A 22,456-nucleotide genomic window follows, 5' to 3' on the forward strand; every position below is an offset into this window, starting at 1 on the left:
CAGTGATGACTGGCAGGCTAGTGATTGGTCTGGAAAAGGCACACTATTCCTGTGAGTTTTGGGTGAAGGCGAAAAAAACGTGGAGGGGCTAGCTGGAATCGATCCAGAAGCAGTATCAGAACCTGGTAGACAATCAGCAGCGCAAACAAAGTCCAGATGGAGCAGGCAGAAGGTCAGGGCAGAGACAAGGAGAAGGGGTTAGAGCAGTGGTCGGCAACTGGCGGCCCGCAGGCCAAAATTGGCCCGTCTCCAATAATATCTGGCCCGCCAGATGAAATTGAAAATTTGATAAATAATTTTTTTTTTTATATATAATTTTTTTTTTATTATTTACTATGACAAAAACGACAATTTCATAGAGAATTCAAAGCCTTTATTTAGAAAAGATAAAATAAAATAAAAGTAGGATCTTCATGATTCCGGACGCACACAATTCTGTATAGTTCCCTGTCACCTGTGGTATAGGGGGCCTTAATTAGAGGTGCACACATCCATGGCACAGACTCCCGGCAAAACTCCTGAAGCTGTTGAAATGGTAAGACGTATGTGTCAAGTGATTTGTTGTGGTTTAAACTGTGAAAAATACAACTGATAACTTACCTTGAGTTTTGCTGTTGGTCTTTTAAATGGTAAAACGTCCATTATATGTGTAAAAATACGTCGGAAAATCCGCCTCATTTGCATATCCTCTCACTGGCTTCAGGAGACAGAGAGAGACTGCTGCTCCGTGTGCACGTACTGACTATCCCCTGTGCTGCTGTTCATATCATGGGTTTTTCATGTGTTTAATGTCGTTCTGTGTATTTTAAAGGACTGCATTTGTTAGTAGCTTGGCAGAAAATAATATTATTATCACCAAGTTACTTATAAGCGGTTTCATAACGCAGCCACAGAGTAGCGCTAAAGCAGTAATAACACACTAATAACAGTCTGTAGCAAATTCAAGTTACTTTATTTAAACTAATGACTTTCTTAAATTACTTTTTTGTACAAGATATAATAGTATAATAATACTAGTAGCCTATAAATAAGGGGAAAAAAGTTTTGTTTAGTAGAAAAAAAAACATGTTTCGCCTGATTTATGTGATGTTCTGGCCCACCATTCAGTTGCTCCGAAAAAATTTGGCCCGAGGCCAAACTTACTTGCCGACCCCTGGGTTAGAGGCAAGCTGTCAATCCAAGAATAAGTGCTGGGAAGACAATCTGGCACTGAGTGAGTCCTAAGTGCATCTTAAATACTGGCTGGGCTGATGAGCAGTGAGGAGCTGCAGCTGGGAACAAACAGGTATGAGACATGAAGCTCATGAGATGGTGTAGCAGGGAGGTGACTGGACTCACTCACCACAACAAGGCAGAGTGTGATAGCAACACATTTCACCACTAAGACACGACAAACTACATCAATCATCATTCTACACACATGGTCTTGTCCATTCATGTTTGACATCAGTAATTTTGGTTATTAGACAGGTTATTAAAATTAGACAGAATGGGGAGAAATAATCCAGGAAATCACATTGCAGGATTTTTACTGAATTAATTAGTAAATTCCTCTGTAAAAGAAGTATTAGGTCACCTACAAACAAGCAAGATTTCCAGCTTTCACAGACCTGTAACTTCTTCTTTAAAAGGCTCCTCTGTCCTCCACTTGTTATCTGTATTAATGGCACCTGTTTTAACTGGTTATAAGTATAAAAGACACCTGTCCACAACCTCAAACAGTCACACTCCAAACTTTGGTCTTGTCCGAACTGGACAAGATCAAAGCGCTGTCAAAGAACGTGAGAAACAAAATTGTAGACCTGCACCAGGCTGGGAAGACTGAATCTGCAATAGGTAAGCAGCTTGGTATGAAGAAGTCAACTGTGGGAGCAATTATTAGAAAATTGAAGACATACAAGACCACTGATAATCTCCCTTGATCTGGGGCTCCAAGATCTCACCCTGTGTGATAAAAATGATCACAAGAACGGTGAATAAAGATCCCAGAACCACACAGGGACCTAGTGAATGACCTGCAGAGAGCTGGGACCAAAGTAACAAAGTTACTATTAGCAACACACTACGCCACCAGGGACTCAGATCCTGCAGTGCCAGACGTGTCCTCCTGCTTAAGCCAGTACATGTCCAGGCCCGTCTGAAGTTTGCTAGAGAGCATTTTGGATGATGCAGAAGAGGATAGGGAGAGTGTTATATGGTCAAATGAAACCAAAATAAAACTTTTTGGTAGAAACACAACAGAGTTGCATCCAAAGCACACCATACCTACTGTGAAGAATGGGGGTGGAAACATCATGCTTTGGAGATGTTTTTCTGCAAAGGGAACCAGGACGACTGATCCGTGTAAGGGAAAGAGTGAATGGGGCCATGTATCGTGAGATTTTGAGTGAAAACCTCCTTCCAGTTGCAGCTATAGAACAAGACTATAATAGTTAGTCTCAAATATAGCTTCGCGGTATCCTCCCTACCCCATCTGGCGCCCCAGCTGGCCAGAGGGGGAATGTATAGCCCAGACTGTTGCATTTTCCCTTGTTTCTCGCAAGGGAACACAGGGAGAACATGCAAACTCCACACAGAAAAATCCTTTTACGCCCACCCAGGGTGTGGGCGCTCAAGTCATGGGGGAACTTAACACAGCCCACAGCATCCCCGGCGGGAATTGAACCCAGGACCTTCTTGCTGTGAGACGGCTGCACTACCAGCTGCGCCACCGTGCCCCAACGGAGGGCTGGATCTTTATGAAATGCTGAAAGAGGAAGCTTTGCTAGGATTCCCTTAATATTTACTCACCTGGACTTACATCACATAGCCCGATAATAGGTTTGTCTGTCGAGGTGATACATCGGGTACTTCACTTTGACACGGGTTAAGGGTAAATTGGAAAGTGGTTTGTAGAATCAAGTTACTGTAATAAACACCACAGAGTCATTCTGGCAGTATCAAATGAAACCCAACATGGGTCATATGCAAAGGTTTCTGTTTATCCGTTTGCAGATTTCCTGCTGACTACTGTTATACCTGCATAGTTGCTGCTGCTGAAAAACGATGTAACGGTTTTCAAGTAAAACATCCTAAAACTGAAAATTGTACTCAACAGTTAGATATTAATGCCAAAGCTTTTCTGCAGCATTTAGCACTGTGTTATTGTGTAAACCGAGCTTCTCTCAGCTCTTCCAGAAACCCTGGGGCAAGGGAGGCGATAGATGATGGGAGAAAGAGAAAAAAATGACGTACTTGACATTTACCTTCCATATTCTTCAGTAAACAAAGACAGCAGGGATGAATAGGACAAAGACATAGTAAGAAAAGGCTGAATGGATATGGATCTGTTACTTTGCAGATGTACGCATATTGAATACCCTAGAATACCTCCACAAACTGTTTTGTCGAAGTAATAGAGTGTTTTTCACTCATACAGTGGTTGAAAAGCTTCATTTGCAACAGATTCCTTATGCAGAGTCAAATTCAATTAAAGCTGCAAGCAGCGATGAACGGGCCCTCACACCCTTGTGCACGTTCAGGCGTGCTGCAGTGGAAGCGCTTGTATGACTTGCATGTAGATTCTTCAGGCCTGGACATTTAGTGGATGACACCAGCCACGACTCTCTATACCAAACCATTCAAAAGTCATGGCAGAAAGTAGGAATTATCAGATATCGACCAATCACATGAAGGGGCGAGGCTAATTTGCACTAATTATGTTCAAGGACTCAAAACTGAGTCCGATGACACCACCCACGAGTCTTTATGTCAAACCGTTCAAAGGTTATTGCAGAAAATCGGAACTATCACATATCGACCAATCAGAAGAAGGGGCGGGGCTAATTTGCACCAATTAAGGTGAAGGAGTCAAAACCACCCACGACTCTGTATGTCATACCATTCAAAAGTTATGGCAGAAAATTCAATTTTTATTTTTTGCTGCACCCTTCTGGAGAGTAATTGACTATGTCACCAAGCTCTGTAATTTTCTGACAATTGACCTCACTTTGAATAAAACAAGTCAACTTAACATAATGTCCCCTCATGCTATTGCAATGTTTGTGCTCATTAAAATGCTTTAAGTCAACCTAAAAACATCAAAACAGGGAGTATTGCTTGGGTTCTGTGGGCAAGACTGTTCAGTTTGATCTAAATCCTCTATTTCTTGGTCAGAGAATGCACTTGTTGCTGCTCAAATAAAAAACAGCTGCTTAGATAGCAGCCTCTGATCATTTACCATTAAGCATTGACTAAGAGGATTTAATACCAAGAACAGAGACACTACCTAGATGTTACTATAACTGTCATGTGTGTCTGCAAATATCTATTGTACAGGATCTAGTGTATTGGGTATGGGTCTTTGTAGATTGCATGCACGTACAACACCTTTGTGGAAATCTTCAGGAGTGCCTGTGGGTTACAGTTTGTGAAGAGTATGTGTGTGTGTGTGTGTGTGTGTGTGTGTGTGTGTGTGTGTGTGTGTGTGTGTGTGTGTGTGTGTGTGTGTGTGTGTGTGTGTGTGTATGAGTGTGTTCATTTGTTGTTCACTTTCCTAAGAGGGATGACTAGTTACTGATTCAGCTAAAATGCCCAGCGTGGGATGAATTCTCACAACGGTCATACAGAAACACAGATGCCCATTTTCCAAACATAACCTTTGTCTTCATTTCTCTGACCAATCTATCTTTTCCTTCCTAGTTTTGCTGATTTTTTTGCTCCATACTTTGCTGTTTTTTCACCCACCTGTTATTCTCCTCAATTTCCATCCCTACATCATCAACTCAACATTTTAAACAAGAACACAAGACCTCTTCTGCCATAAACAGCATTGGTATTTTTCAGGCTACAGATTATTTGGAATGGCTGAGGACAGAAATCTACTGCAGGTAGGATGAGTGAGGCATACATTTTAAGGGACCAGAGCTAAAGTGTCACTTGATAAACCCCAGGACAAATGCCTCTGTATTGTTATACAGAAAATCATTGTGACCATCCACTAGTGAGGACCAGCCTCCCAGCATCAGTTGGTCGGATGTAATGGTTTTTGATTCTGTGATTTAGTCACTTTAGCCACATTTTTTTTTATCTGTAGTGTTTTTTTCAGCTGGCTTGTTTATTTTGTGTTAAATTTAGTAAGCCATATAACAATACTAGGTAAAACATCACAAGTGCTGCTCCCTTTGGCGTTTCCAACTATGTCCGTTGTGGCAACCATCTCGTATTATCTTAATGGCTATGACACTGACTCGTGTGCTGAGTCCTCCTGCAAATGTCAGATGTCGTATCAATTTCTTCAATTAAATTTTATTGATATAGCATCTATTACAACATAAGTTGTCTCTAGGTGCTTTCCAGAGATCCAGACATGACCCCCGAGCAATTATTACATAAACAATGGCAGGTAAAAACGAACCTAGTGGGAAAAAAAGGCTTAAGCCAAACAGTGGCAGGAAGAAACCTTCAGAAGGACCTGGCTCAAGGTTTGTTAGCCATCTGTAGCAACCTCATACTACCGGTGGTCACCAGACAGGACAGAGGACACGGGGTTTCGTGGAGAAATTGTGATTTATTCTCACACCGCCGAGTACCAGCACACAGCAGCTCTGTCATCCCTGTAGAGCAGCACCCTTTGCTGGTGTGCAGCCGCTGTATAAATAGCCAGGCAGGGTGGAGAGATTAATTGGCACAGGTGTGCCCAATCAGCTGAACCAGGCGCCACCTGTGTGCTATTCCCCGCAGACCACGCCCAATCCTCCACCCTGCCACACCATCCATCTTTCTTTTCACGTGTATGAACAAAAGTGAGAATCAGAATCAGAATCATGTTTATTTGGCCATGTCAGGTCAAACAAGACAGGGAACTGTCTCTGTGTCTGGAGGTTTTGGCATACAGTGCTCTGTAGCGCCGTCATGTATATTATCTGAAGTTTGTGTTAATGTTTAGTTAGTTGTTTATGTGTAGATTAGACATCTGAATTTATCCCAAGTGTTGTTTCACTATATTCTAACACTTGTGTAAACATATTGTGATTCATTTGAATGAGAGAAGTTGTTTGTGTCTATTTTATACATATTTGTCACAGCTGCTGGTTGCAAAGGTGTGTGCTCGGACTCAGACTCCATCCTTCATGATAATTCTGTAACGCCCCCCCCCCAGCCTTAACAGAGATGCCCAGACTTCCCTCATTCCCAGAAACTTCGAGGGGAGTCCGAGACAGTCCCAGGCCAGACGAGAGACATAGTCTCTCCAGCGTGTCCTGGGTCTTCCCCAGGGTCCAGTGGAGGGTCCAGCCCTTTTCAAGGAGCTGGGTTCCAGAGCCCAAGCTATGTGTGGAGGTGAGCCCGACTATCCCTAGCCCGTATCTCTCAACCTCATGCACAAGCTCTGGCTCCTTCCCCCCCAGCGGGGTGACATTCCATGTCCCTACTGAAAGGGTTTTGGTCCAGGGATTGGGTCGTCGAGGCACCCCGCCACGACTTCTACCCAGCCCACATGGCAACGGCTTATCACGGTCTTTCCTGCGGGTGGTGGGCCTACAGGAAGGCGGGCCCACATCGCCATTTCCGGCTGAGCCCGGCCGGGTCCCATGGACAAAGACCGGGCCACCAGGCGCTTGCCTTCCCTGAACAGTCCCTGATCTTCTCTTTGCCATGATTAGCTTTGGAACCGCACTTAGTCTGGCTTGTCACCTAGGACCTGTTTGCCATGGGAGACCCTACCAGGGGCGTAATGCCCAAGACAACATAGCTGCTAGGAGCTCACACAGTAGTCAGGAATTATATAGGAAACCTGTCTGAATATATAGATAGTAGATTTTCTCACAAATGAACATAGGTGGGTGGGGTATTTGTGCACTGCTCCGGTATAGAGTTTTGAGACAAAGGAAAGATATGTCAATAACAATGCTCTGGGATGGAGAAGAGGAATTATACTATTCTTATTCAGGTGTGTAATTGCCGTTACACTACAATTGAAGCATATTACAAATGAATAACTTACTAACTTACCAAATAACTAACAAACACAATAAATGATAATATAAGCTAGGCTTTTTTGTCAATATAGAGATAAGAGGTAAGAGATTCTGGATAAATTAATGAAAAACAAGACTTAATAGTGAAAACTGGAACTGAAGGCCCTTTCTTATAAAGAAAATAAACTCTATGGAGTTGAACTAAAACAGAACTAGTATTTACTTGAAGAGGTGCCAAAGGTACATCCTCAGATGTGAGAGGACACAGCTTCAGTGATGTTCCTAGATGATCAGGTGTTTTGGGCATTTAAAAATCCTCCACCCTTACTCAGGTCACCATCAGGGTTGATCAGATCCTGCCTTCTTTCCCAGCAGCACTGACCCTGAGTGGCGGTCCTTTCTGCTCCTTTCTTGGTGGACTTGATGGCTTTCATCTTGGCGAAGCAGCCTTACAACCCACTTCAATAGGCTGGCAGTGTGTCTTCCAGCTTGCTCTTCATTGCCCCACCAGCTCCTGGTACTTGGCCCACTTCTTTTTAGTAATCTCTTCAGTGCAGTTCAATGCATTGCGCTGAGAACTCCAACATTGATGTCAGTTCACGATTTGCCTCGAGGAAGATATGCTTTCATTCAAAACTCCAGAGTACTTCATTAATCCTCAAAGGGAAATGAATAGTAGCTGTATACATTGAAATTAAATATGGTTTACCAAAAATTACCCCATTTTCAAAAAAAAAAAAAGATTTGAAGACTTACAAATGAAATAAACCCCAGCATATATCTAACCAAAATACAGAGCCCATGAATCAAATGTTGAAATTGAAGTTCGTGTCTGCTTGCTCAAATTAATACACCTTTCCCAAAAAGTTGGAATAATTTTGTTTTTCTGGAAACATTTCTCTCCTTATTCATAATTATTTCATAAGAAAAATGGTACAGTCCAACATCATGGAAAAAGCACATTTTATTTGTGTACATAACAGTTCTCAGTTCAATGCAAACACCACTCTTCAAATTATTTTTATAGGGACCAAAAAAAAAAAGTGTAATTGTAACCTATGTAGTGAACCCAATCAAAGCACAAATGAACCAGGTGTTTATATTTAACAGTCTTTATTTGGCAAGTTATAGGATGGCAGGCAAACTCGTGGTTGGGGACAGAAGGCTGGAGGACTTACCAGGGCTGAGACAAAAGCGACGGTCGGAAGCAAGTCGGGTCGATACCAAGTGAGCAATCCGGGAACAAGTGCTGAAGAGTGAGGCAATTGGAGCAAAAAACAATCTGGCAGTGAGTTTGTGAACCAGAGAGGCTTAAATCCAGGTTTGATACAGAGGAGGAGCACCTGAGTGCACAGGTGAGCAGAGTTGGCTGCTGCGGTGGGTGTGGCCAGCAGGGAGAGTGGAGCAGAGTGGAAAATTCCTGGCAGGGCAGCAGATGAATGGATTGTGACAGTAATATGTGAAAAATGGTATGATGTATCTGTAATGATAAGTGCTAACAAAGGTACTACCCATAGGTGGCAGTATCACCTCAGTAGACCACTTGAGAGTGTATGTTGATACAGGAAGTCATGCAGAACAAGTGTGTTAGGCGGCGCAACAGTTCGTGTATAAACAGCTAGCTGAAGCTAGCATGAAGTTCAACTTGATGTTTTATTGATAGAAGAGTAAGAACATTATATGGTACCAGGAGTGGGGTAAAGAAAAAGAAGCGACACAACAAAATGGATGCAGTAAAACCGCCTGGGGCCTCATTTATAAAAGAGTGCGTAGGATCCATACTAAAAGTGTACGTGCGCCCAAAAGCGGAAAATGGCGTGCGCACAAAAAAATCCGGATTTATAAAACCATCCTGCAACGACGCGCATTACTTTTCTCTTTCAAAAGTGTTACTGTGGCGACGCTAGACGCCAAAAAGCGTGCCCCCCCTTCATCTAATTGGTCCATATTTGATAGTTCCCCAAAAGTCACCACATCGACAGGCCTGGTGATAAATTTGATATTTCATGGTTTGCATTAATGGGCGTGGCCTAATGGCTCAACAGCGCCCCCTAGAATACCTTTCTCTGCCACAACTTTTTAACGGGTTGTGATAGACATGTGGGTGGTGTCATCGGACTCGGTATTGAGTACTTGACCTTCATTGGCCTGAATTTGCCCTGCCCCTTGTACTGATTGGTCAATATTTGATAGTCCCTATTTTCTGGCATAACTTTTGAATGGTTTGACATAAAGACATGTGGGTGGTGTCATCGGACTCGGTATTGAGTACTTGACCTTCATTGGCATGAATTAGCCCCGCCCCTTCTTCTGATTGGTCGATATGTGATACTTCCGATTTTCTGCAATAACTTTTCAATGGTTTGACATAAAGAGTCGTGGGTGGTGTCATCGGGCTCAGTTTTGAGTCCTTGAACATAATTGCTGCAAATTAGCCCCGCCCCTTCATCTGATTGGTCAATATCTGATAGTTCCTACTTTCTGCCATAACTTTTGAATGGTTTGATATAGAGAGTCGTGGGTGGTGTCATCCACTAAATGTCCAGGCCTGAAGAATCTATATGCAAGTCATACAAGCTTCCACTGCAGCCTGAACGTGCACAAGGGTGCGAGGGCCCGACCATCGCTGCTTGCAGCTTTAATGATTTTTGCATTTGTATTGCAGTTGTAAGCATCCTCATAGCCTTTGATATGAGGAAAGTGTCAGATGGGGAAAAAGAATAGAAACTTGTACTAAGGCTCAGTCTAGACATTTAACATCACATATTGCAACATGTGCACATTTCCTGTAGAGAAACTCAAGCTTTCTCAAGCTTTTCTCAAGATGTCTCTTTATGAATTCTTAAATAAACAGTTTGTCCTAGTTTAGATGGCCATTAGGGGAACAACATGAAATGCTGCAACAGATCAGTTATGCACATCAAAGAGTTGTACACAATAATTTGCACAGTTTCCAAAAATCCACAACTCTGAACATATGCGCTCTCAATTACAGACTTGTACTTTACGTGATAAACGTTTGGCTTTGTGACAATTTCCATTAGTGCGAGGAGCATTTCAATTCAGTGGCACACTTCAATAAAAACATCAGGAAATCAATGACCATACTGTATATATTTTCTAAAGGTTGAAAGTAAGGTTACTGCCCAGCTTCCCTTTTAAACGAAGCGCTTATGTGTTTCGCTTTTCATCTCAAACACATTGCTTTGAATTTGTTTGAAATCTTAGCCAAAAGAGAACTATATCCTCATACTTAATAGGAGCATGGCCATCTATTCATTCAGTCCGTTCATTCAGTCATTAAAAATCAGCTTGAGATTTCTTCACTTCATATTTTTACTTTTTACAGTTATATCTGTGACTGTTCTGATCAGGATTTTTCATTTAATACATTTTTTAATTCTAAAAGCTCATTAAAGACATTTAAAAGCTAAGCAGAATGAATTATGATTAATTAACTCATATATCTAGCATTCAGAAAGAAAAGTGGAAATTAAGATGAGGTCTAAGATGGTATGAGGGACTTTACATGTTACAAAGCATATTCAATTAAATTAAATTTTATCTATATATCTATATCTATATTACATCATAGGTTGTCACCAGGCCCTTCCCAGAGACACAGAAACATGACCCCCAAGCAATTATTACATAAACATAAACAATAGCAGGGAAAAACTCCTGTAGTGGGAGAAAAACTATAAGCCAAAAAGTGGCAAGGAAGAACTCCCCTTTAGAAGGGAAGAAACCTTGAGCAGGACCTGGGTCATAAGGGGGAACCTCCTGCTGAAGGCCAGCATGAGCTGAGCAGGAAAAAGGAAATCAGACAGAGAATGAAGAACAGAGAGAGGAGTGACACAGACACAATGGCTAACTGGTGCACTACAGGGATGACTATATAGACTGATCTGGACAGCAGACACTGATGTGGTCAGAGGGTTAGACTGCAGGTCAGGATGTCAGTAGGCATCAAACAGACATCTACACTCACCGGCTCGTACCAGGTTGGACCCCCCTTTGCCTTCAGAACTGCCTTTGTCCTTTGTGGCATACATTCAATAAGATCAAAACATTCCTCAGTGAGTTTGGTCGATATTAACATGATAGCATCATACAGTTGGTGCAGATTTGTCAACTGCACATCCGTGATGCAAATCTCCCATTCCACCCCATCCCAAAGGTGCTCTATTGGATTGAGATCTGGTGACTGTGGAAGCCATTTGAGTACAGTGAACTCATTGTCATGTTCAAGAAAACCAGTCTGAGATGATTTGCGCTTTATGACATGACGCCTTATCCTGCTGGATGGGTACTCAGGTAGGCTGTGGCGTTGACACAATGCGCAATTGGTGCTAATGGGCCCAAAGTGTGCCAGAAAAATATCCCCCACGCAATCACAACCACCACCAGCCGGAAATATTGATACAAGGCAAGATGGATCCATGCTTTCATGTTGTTGACGCCAAATTCTGACCCTACCACCTGAATGTTGCAGCAGAAATGGAGATTCATCAGACCAGGCAACGTTTTTCGAATCTTCTGTTGTCCAATTTTGGTGAGCTTGTCCGAATTGTAGGCTCAGTCTCCTGTTGTTATGTGTGGAGTTTAGTTGTGTGCATGGTTATACACAAATATCTTATTGCGCCAGTGGAAATAATACGTAAGGCCAAAAAGCATGATTAAACCTGCGGTTAGCTCCCACCTTACACACCCTCTGGCATTGGGTGCTGATATATGGCAGAGTTTTGATAAACTGGTGGGACATTGTGTGGGAGTGCTGTCAAAAATGATAGCTTTATGTGGTGTGTGTGCGCTGCACTCAGTGGTAGCACGTTAAGGTAGATGAAGAACCAGTGGGACATTCACGAAAGCCCAGTACTTGCTTATATCAGTATGAATGATCCTTGCACACCTTAGTTCAGTTACTGCAAGCCAGGTGTTTTAACTTGGCTAAGGTCACGCTAACTTATGATAACTAGCATTGTCTTACATTCAAATCCGTCAATCAATCCTCATTTCTGATGTTGCAACTGAAACAATTAACTGGATCCTGGCTCCTTAAGCTGAGTCACACTGCAGCTATCTCCCATTTCAAATTTATTTTTGATGGCAACATCAGAAATGTCCACTGCTACCTACTAATACCTACTTGGTTCCACTCATATCAACTCGATTCAACTCAAATTACCTAGTTTATTTTCGAGTTCAATCCAGTACCTGGAGCAGGAGTAGGCGGGGTTGGAGCGAAGCTGCTGTGACGTACTTGATTGTGTGACACAAACAAAGAAGAAGGAAAAAAAACACCAAAGATGTAGGACATGGAGGAGATGGTATATGTGCTGCTTGGTCTGTGGCTTGTGGTCGATATTAAGTTAAAAAATGAATGTGAGACAAGGCTTCAAGCGGTTAGGCTTTTTAATTTAGTTTTAACTTGTCTGGGCACTGCTGAAAAGTCCATTGGTAGCCGTGAGCAGCTATGAACTGACATAGCTACTGGTAGATATTTTCGTTCTTTATCGCCCAATCTAAATCCCTTTGATCTAGATGGGACCCTTTCCGTCCTCAGCCACCAGGTTTAGGAATATCTGCATCTCACAGTTGGATCACGTAACAGACTTTTGCGCTGCCACTGCTTTTCGAATAATATGAAGAAGCCGCCATCAGTCGCTCTTCAAACGATGTCCACATCCTGACTCAGACGTCTGACTGGCCAACCCCCTGACCAATCGGTGGCATGTAGTGTGTCAGATACAGCCCGACTCAGCCCGCTTAGAACCTCGGCAGAGTAGATGCCGAAAAAGTATCTATTCGGCACAGGTAGACCCCTACTGGAAAAGGGCTAAACCGAGTCGAGATGAGCCGAGCAGGGCTAAGTAGGTACTAGAGGAAAAGCGCCATTAGTGGACCTGGAGGTGGAGGTCTTGCTGTGGACCTCTCATTCCAAAAATGATGCAAGCTTGTCATATCCATCGTATGAAGATGTGGGGGATTGCAAAGTTGTGATTGTTTAGCCCACACATGGTTAGCAAAGATTGCATGCTGCTTAGCTAAGCTTTGTCCCTCTAGTTGGACATTTTGATGGGTAAGTCAGTGGTGATTCATTCGCTTTGGGACCACATCTCCAGTGGTCATTTAAGGAATAGCAATTAAAATGAAAACTGCATTTTTCAATGCAATAAATTCCTGTGATCCTTGTCTTCCTGCTTTTTTTTTTTTTACATCCCTTTGTGCTTCTGCTTCACCTCTATTTTCACTTTTGTCTCATCTCCACAGATGGCCAAACAGCTGTGCAAAGAAATAAAATGCTCTGATCTGGACATGCACCTGGGCAAGACAATGCTAACCATGGTAACAGCAAGAACAAAGGAGGTACAAAGGGGCATCTGTGTATAGCTGTCAAAGAAAATTATTTTTTCAGAAAGTTTTTGTTGCATTTTTGTTGCAATTGCATCCAAAATCATTCTAGATATAAGATATATGAAATACCATTGTTTACCATTTGTTATTAAGCACCTGGACTTTTCCCTCCCGAAAAAAATAGAAACACAATTGAACAATCACAATATATTCAACAACACACCTACAGAAAAATGTGCACACATCTATACACACACATGCAAGTGAGAATGGAGGATGCTTGAGTGAGTGGTTTCTGAAAAAACTTGCATGTACTGTATCCTTGGCAAATTTAATCATTTTGCTGCTGATTTAATTATGTTTTTATTCAGTTATGCATAATCTTCTACCATTGATCCAGTGATATTGTCCACAAACCCAAGGTATGTATGTAATAGTGTCCTTTTCTCTTCCACATCCAGCTCAGAGACTGTTGTGTATGGACTTTATAACAGAGCATTGTTTCTATGAGCAGATGGAATCAGAACCACTTACTCCATATGGCTGGTTTAAATAAGGGCTACTTCATACACAAGCCTTTTCTTTTCCTCAAAGCTGAAACATTTGACATGAGAAAGAGAAAACACATTCCCTTTCTTTCTGTGTTTCTGCCCAAGGTCTAGTCCACTTCTCCACCTTTTGGCTTCAGTGCAACCCTCCAAAGGACTGAAGCGGCTTTGGAACATGTTCAGAATAATGTAATATGAATAATATTTTATTCAAATATTTTGTTGATACGATTTCAATATGTTGTAACCTCTTCAATCAAATGGATAAATACTTACTGAAATATCCTTTTGAAAAGTTAATAGCATAAACATAATATTGTGTTTCACAAACTTTACAGGTTACAGGCAAGTGTTAAGAAGGTGAACATAAATTAAAAGATTTAAAGAAATTAGTAAAGATTTTTCTTGTTTTTATTCTTTTATTTTCAATAGTGCTCCAGGGACCCAAGTTTTGATAAAAGGACATTTCATAAAGTCAGCAGCTAGTTGATGATACTGTAGCAAAAAGTGCTTTGATGTTTCCTAATCAGTTCTCATTCAACTATTAATTTAATCATCATTGTGGTTTCAGGAATTTTTCTCAAAAGAAAACTTTATGGATTGTGCATCCATGTGAACATATGTCTCTCTACGCATGTGTTTGTGTGTGTGTGTGTGTGTGTGAGAGAGACAGAGAGAGAGTGTGAGTGGATGTGTGTGTATGGATTCTTGAAGCATGATCTGTGTGTGTGTGTGTGTGTGTGTGTGTGTGTGTGTGTGTGTGTGTAGAGGTTAATTTAGCCCAGCACTGAAGAGCCCTTGATAAAGAGCAGCCTGATCCCTGTTTAATTACCTTCCTGTCTACATTTCATTGGCAGACCCTGGGCCATAAGTGTGCGTCAGGGTGCGTGTGATGAATCTAAGAGTTATTCTCCAAGACAGGACTGACACACACTCGTACATGGTACTCAGACTTGTATACAGGACTGTCTCAGAAAATTAGAATATTGTGATAAAGTTCTTTATTTTCTGTAATTCAATTAAAAAAACAAAAATGTCATACATTCTGGATTCATTACAAATCAACTGAAATACTGCAAGCCTTTTATTATTTTAATATTGCTGATTATGGTTTACAGTTTAAGATTAAGATTCCCAGGATATTCTAATCCAGAATCCAGAATGTATGACATTTTTGTTTTTTTAATTGCATTACAGAAAATCACAATATTCTAATTTTCTGAGACAGTCCTGTATTTATCCATGTATATTTCTGTCATAGTCTGTAAAAGTAGTTTGATGTATGGATGTTGACAATTGCGGCTTTTTAAAAACATACTATATTTGCCAAAAAACTCTTGAAATATGACATTGTGAGTATTTTATAGAAGGCTGCTTTCTTTTTCATGAAGCAACCCCAAGCATTGCCTCAGTTCTTTGGGTTCTGTTGTGCCACACAGCAGATGCTGTTTTAGTTATCAAGAGAGTTATTAATAATTGTCCTTCGACAATTATTAATAAGTAGATTATTTATCAAAGTGAATTATCAAAATGACTTAATCAAAACGGGGCACCACCTGATGTAATCAGAAAAATTATAACTACAGCAAAATCAGTCTCAAGATGAATTATTCTACAGAATAATAGTTGAAGGAAGGAATCCAAACACAGGCCCTGGCAAACCAGGATTTGTTACAAACATGTGCAAAATAAACACAAGCAACTGCTCTCATTCAAATTAATCAGAATTTATTTACATAAGTGTCAAGCAGATGGTAAAGACGACACTTCGGATAAATTCTGATGCCTAAACTACACATAAAAAAACATTAACTACATAAAAAGGGACAATAAATCATGTAATGCAAATCTTCCGATCATCCGCGTGTGTGTGTGTGTGTGTGTGTGTGTGTGTGTGTGTGTGTGTGTGTCTCAGAACAACGTCACGTCACGTGGACCTATAGCCAAAATGGCGACCCGCGTCACGCCACGTGAACCAAAAGAGAATGGCGGGCACGGTATTTAGACCACAAATAACTGGCAAAACGGCGCCACGCGAGTCTAAAGCCGAGGACACACCAACCCAATGTCGCCCGCTGTCGGCCGACTGCTGTGTCGCCTCGCGTCGCCTGTGTCGGGCTGGGTCGGGCTCAAAAAGAAGCACTTGGACACTGTGATGGTCGCAGACACGCCCACACCACGGCAACCACCAACACAGTCTGCCTGTCGGTAACCCCTCCCCTTCACACTCATTCAGTTTGCTTTATTAGTTTAATTAAACATTTAAGTTTACTTTTGCACATTATTAGTATTATTAGGATCTGCACACATCACAACATGAACATCAAACAAATAAACACAAGACGCATAGTTTTATTTCATACGTCATATAGACTTTATTTTAAGCACATGGTCACGCATTTGCTAGTGCACACATTTGTGTTGACTATGAGTTTGCTTTTTGTTAATTATTTCTGTTTGTTTATTTACCATGCCCGCTGTGGGGGTCCTGAGTCTGGCCAACTCGGCATCCCAGTGAGGTGTGCGTCAGCGACTGGTGTCCGGGCGGAAACGGCAAAGGAGGGGCAGAAAGGTTCCTCCTGCTTAAGACCTGCTCGGCATGATCCATCTGCTCTCCAGTCGTGGGGGGATTTAAGATTTTGTTGGGGTTTTGTTAAGTTTAATCTAAGTTGGATATGTTTGTGTATACATGTAAATATTAGTTGGAGTAGGTTATTTATGTAGAAATATATAGTTTGTCTTTTCCACAAGTTTTGTTCCTTTGTAAGCTTAATTGATTTCGTAATTATCCTGTAATTTATTTTGGTTTGGTCTGATTGTGTATATAAGGCAGTTTCTTTGTTTCATTTGGCAGAGGAGAAGAGAGGTTGAGAGTGTTTGGTTTTATCTCCTGTCTTTTTAGTCTTGGTAAACTTTAAAAGGCCCTAAATCTTGTCATCTTTTGGAGTTTTGTGAAAGAAAATAAATTTAACTATTTTTGATAAACCTTTTTGAGTCTGCGTCCCTGTGTCGACTGCTGGGTCCCTCACATATGGTGGCAGTGGTGGGATATAGCCAGTAAGGGGGTGCAGACTTGCATTTTTTTCCCCTTATATTTTTCTCTCAATTTTTTTCATTGAGTTTTTTCCCCTCTCCATTTCGTGAGTGCAACCTCCTACGAGATGCAGCGTGACGGCAGAGGACGTGGCCGTGGCGTCCAGAGAGGTGGAGGAGCAGCAGTAACTCCTGGTGCAGGGCCAGTGACAGGCTTTGAGGATAGCAGTGGCGAGGAAGAAGACAATGCCAGCAATCCAGGAGAGCCAACTCTCAAAGAACTGGCAGACCTGCTACGCACACACATCGTGGCTCAGGAGGCACGGGAAGTTCAACGCACCCAAGAGTTGGTTGAGCAGGACCGGCGGTTTGAGGCCCTCCGACAACAATTTGGCATGTTACGGCAAGACGTGGCAGAGCAACAGCCTCCAGCACCACTCGGGGGAGCCCGAGGTGGTCCAGCGCATGAGGTAGGCAATAACGACCCTGGGGGTGAAGCGGATCTAAACGAGCTGCCTCCACGTGGTCCCGTGCCAGGCCGCAACGCCGAGCCAAAGCTACAGAAGTTGTCCGACTCAGACGATGTGGAACATTTTTTAATAACCTTTGAACGTGTGGCAGCTGCTTGCCAGTGGCGGAGAGGGGACTGGGCTCTGCACCTTGTTCCCTTGCTGACTGGGAAGGCCAGAGGTGCGTATGTCCATATGGATGGAGATGAAGCCCTCAACTATGACCGAGTTAAAGCAGCTATTCTCAGAAAATACAACATTAACCCTGAAACATACCGTCAGAGGTTCAGATCTCTCGATGTCGGGCCAGAAGAGAGCCCTAGGGAACTCTATGTGAGATTAAAAGAAAATTACGTCAAATGGATTCAACCAAGAGGTAAAACTATAGAAGAAATTAACGAACTTCTTATTCTTGAGCAATATTTGCGTATGTTGTCCCCTGAGTTACAGGTCTGGGTCAAAGAACATAACCCAGACTCGGCAGTTGAGGCTGCAGAGCTGGCTGACGTCTTCGTGGCGGCAAGGAGGAAAAATCAGCAGTGGACCTATAATGCCTGGAAGACCCCCAGAGAGCCACGTAAGCTTCAGAGCCAGCATACGCAACGGTACCCCCAGGGGTCTGGTAAGCCTTCCCTTCAGGAAACTTCTACCTCGGAGCAAAGGCCCTCTAGCAGAGTGCCTGTTTGTTATCAATGTGGAGAAGAGGGCCATGTGAAGCCAAATTGTCCAAGGAGGGCGAAGATTACTCAAGTGTGTCATGTTCCTAGACCACAGACGAAGGAAGATCGGACAGTCCAGCAAATGCCTCATATGGTTAATGTGCAAGTGCATGGCACCGATTTTCAAGCACTTATTGACTCTGGGAGTGACCAAACATTGGTGCATCCTAAATGTGTATCATACGATATTGTTCAGAGTGCTAACTGTATTCCAGTACGTTGTGTGCATGGGGATGAGAAGCTAATACCAACTGCTGATGTTTATCTTAAAGTACAGGACCAAACTTACCTCATGACTGTGGGTGTAGCAGATGACCTCCCGTTCCCCGTGGTACTGGGCCGAGACCTGCCAGTACTGCCGGACCTTTTGCGGCGGAAGCAGACGTGCAATGTTGCAACAACAAGGTCCCAATCCAAGAAGGGTGAGGAGTCTCCCCCATGGGTGAGTGTTTTGCCTTTTTATGATGCTGACTTGGAGAATGCACCCGGGAGATCTCGAAAGTCACGCAGCCATAAAAGACAAGATAAATTCCAGTACACAGTCAACAATCAGTCTTCTGAATCTCCCCTAACACCACCGCTACAATTTAAACTTCCTGTGAATATCGTTGAGATGCAGAATGATGACCCAACCCTGGCAAGCTTGATGCAGAAAGCTAAGGAACAAGAGAAGAAGCTGAAGCCTGATCAGGATGCTGGAGAGTGGTATTTCCTGAAAGATGGTGTGCTCTATCGCCAGTGTGGGCCAGCTACTCAGTTGGTGGTTCCACAGGGTGCTAGAGAGACAGTGCTCACCTTGGGTCATTCCATACCCTGGGCTGGACATTTGGGGAAGAACAAGACTGTAGCACGCATAAAGAGTCACTTCTTCTGGCCAGGTATAGGGGGTGCTGTTGCTCAGTTTTGTAGGAGCTGCCCTGAATGTCAGCAGGCTCCAGTGAGAGGGCCTCCCAGAGCCCCCCTTCAACCCCTGCCCATCATCGGTGTCCCTTTCCAACGGCTCGGGATGGATGTTGTGGGGCCAGTTGAGAAAACCAAAGCAGGTAACCGCTTTATGCTGGTAATTACTGACTATGCAACAAAATATCCAGAAGTGTTTCCCCTGAAGTCTGTGAAGGCAAGATATGTGGCAGCGTGCTTGGTCCAACTGTTCTCCAGAGTGGGTTTCCCTTGTGAGATCCTAACAGATCAAGGTTCGAACTTCATGTCCACTCTGGTGAAGCAAGTTTACCATCTGTTGGGCATTAAGAGCCTCCGCACAACCCCGTATCACCCCCAGACTGACGGCTTGACTGAAAGATTCAACCAAACCATCAAGCATATGCTCAGGAAGTTTGTCAATGAGACGGGTTCCGATTGGGATCAGTGGTTACCATACCTTCTTTTTGCATATCGAGAGGTGCCGCAGTCCTCCACTGGCTTCTCTCCTTTTGAGTTGCTCTATGGCAGAGAGGTGAGGGGGCCTCTGACTCTGCTTAGAGAGCTCTGGGAGCAGGGCCGGGGAGGTGAAGAACCTGTGGATGTTGTGTCTTATGTCCTGCAGATGAGAGAGAGGCTGGAGAAGATGAGCGCTCTGGCTGAGGCACACATGGCAGAGGTTCAAAAGCAGCAGAAGACCTGGTACGACCAGACAGCCCGACAGCGGATCTTCAGCCCTGGACAGAAAGTCCTGGTGTTGCTGCCTAGCCAGGAAAGTAAGTTGCTGGTGAAGTGGCAGGGGCCATACGAGGTGCAGAAGAAACTCGGGCCCACCACCTACAAGATCGCTACTCCGGGTCGAGGTCGTTCTACCAAGGTGCTGCATGTTAATCTCCTCAAGGAGTGGATCTCTAGACCTGAGAGGAAAGAGGTGATGTTGATCAGGAAGATTGAGGAAGAGGAGGATATGGATGACCAATACTTACCGGTGGCATCGCCAGTGGGTTTGGACTTGGAGCATCTGTCCTTTGAACAACAGTCCCAGGTGAGAGCCTTGTGCAACCCTCTCCTCTTTTCTGAGAATCCTGGCAGAACTAACCTGGTGGAACACAATATCACACTAAAATCTGATGCTGTTGTGAGACGCATGAGTTATAGGATCCCAGAGCGACTCCTGGAATCCCTGAAGAAAGAGGTGGACCTCATGCTGTCGTCTGGAGTGATCGAGCGTTCTCGGAGTGAGTGGTGCCATCCAGTGGTGTTGGTACCAAAGAAAGACGGTAGTGTGAGATTCTGCATTGATTTCCGCTACTTGAATTCTGTGTCAAAATTCGATTCATATCCAACCCCAAGAATCGATGACCTCATAGAGCGTCTCGGCAAATCCAAGTTTCTGACAACTATTGATTTATGTAAAGGATACTGGCAAATTCCACTCACCAAGAATTCCTGCGAGTTGACTGCTTTCCGCACCCCTTGGGGCTTGTTCCACTTCACTGTACTCCCATTTGGCTTGCACGGCGCCCCAGCGTCATTCCAAAGAATGATGGATGAAGTACTGTATGGATTGTCTGATTTTGCTTCTGCCTATCTGGATGACATAGTGATCCACAGCTCCACCTGGGAGGATCACTTGGAACACCTGAAGGAGGTTTTGGACCGTCTGAAGTCTGCAGGCCTAACAATTAATGCCTCCAAATGTGTGTTTGCCCATGCTGAAACTGAATACCTGGGATTCACCATTGGTAACGGTACTGTTAAACCTCAGCTTCAAAAGGTACACGCTATTAAAAATTGTCCTCTGCCCCAAACCAGGAAACAGCTGAGGTCCTTTATCGGCATGGCTGGATTCTACCAGCGGTTTATACCCCACTTCTCAGCAAGAGCAGCCCCCCTCACGGACAGAGTTGGATCGAGATGTCCCAGCAGAGTCCAGTGGTCAGACGAGGCTATAGCAGCCTTCCACGACCTCCGCCAAGCACTGAGTAAGAGCGCTGTATTACGCAGCCCAGACTTTGAGAAACCCTTTGTCTTGCAGACAGACTCATCGGATAGAGGTCTCGGAGGTGTTCTCCTGCAGGGGCCGCCAGAGGACAGACATCCTGTGGCGTACATTAGTAGAAAGATGGTGCCCCGGGAGGTTCGATACTCCACGGTGGAGAAAGAAGCGTTGGCAATTAAGTGGGCTCTGGACTCCTTCAAATATTATCTCCTTGGAAGAGAATTCATTCTGGAAACCGACCATCGAGCACTCCAGTGGCTGCAACGGATGAAGGACACAAATGGACGCATCACGAGATGGTATCTCGCACTGCAGCCCTACCGGTTCATTGTGGCTCACATCCCAGGGAGGTCCAATGCCACAGCTGACTTTCTGTCTCGCTCCCATGGCGAGTCTCCAGAAGGGGGGGAGTGTGTGATGGTCGCAGACACGCCCACACCACGGCAACCACCAACACAGTCTGCCTGTCGGTAACCCCTCCCCTTCACACTCATTCAGTTTGCTTTATTAGTTTAATTAAACATTTAAGTTTACTTTTGCACATTATTAGTATTATTAGGATCTGCACACATCACAACATGAACATCAAACAAATAAACACAAGACGCATAGTTTTATTTCATACGTCATATAGACTTTATTTTAAGCACATGGTCACGCATTTGCTAGTGCACACATTTGTGTTGACTATGAGTTTGCTTTTTGTTAATTATTTCTGTTTGTTTATTTACCATGCCCGCTGTGGGGGTCCTGAGTCTGGCCAACTCGGCATCCCAGTGAGGTGTGCGTCAGCGACTGGTGTCCGGGCGGAAACGGCAAAGGAGGGGCAGAAAGGTTCCTCCTGCTTAAGACCTGCTCGGCATGATCCATCTGCTCTCCAGTCGTGGGGGGATTTAAGATTTTGTTGGGGTTTTGTTAAGTTTAATCTAAGTTGGATATGTTTGTGTATACATGTAAATATTAGTTGGAGTAGGTTATTTATGTAGAAATATATAGTTTGTCTTTTCCACAAGTTTTGTTCCTTTGTAAGCTTAATTGATTTCGTAATTATTCTGTAATTTATTTTGGTTTGGTCTGATTGTGTATATAAGGCAGTTTCTTTGTTTCATTTGGCAGAGGAGAAGAGAGGTTGAGAGTGTTTGGTTTTATCTCCTGTCTTTTTAGTCTTGGTAAACTTTAAAAGGCCCTAAATCTTGTCATCTTTTGGAGTTTTGTGAAAGAAAATAAATTTAACTATTTTTGATAAACCTTTTTGAGTCTGCGTCCCTGTGTCGACTGCTGGGTCCCTCACAGACACACCGCAAAGACGACACCCAGCGGTACTCTGTATTCACTCAAAAACAAGGGAAAACCGGAAGCTCTGGGAAGCCGTAAACAAAACAAATAGGCTTTATATTCACACCACATTTCCACA

This window comes from Cololabis saira, chromosome 5 (genome assembly GCF_033807715.1).
Source record: "Cololabis saira isolate AMF1-May2022 chromosome 5, fColSai1.1, whole genome shotgun sequence".
NCBI classification, from domain to species: domain Eukaryota; kingdom Metazoa; phylum Chordata; class Actinopteri; order Beloniformes; family Belonidae; genus Cololabis; species Cololabis saira.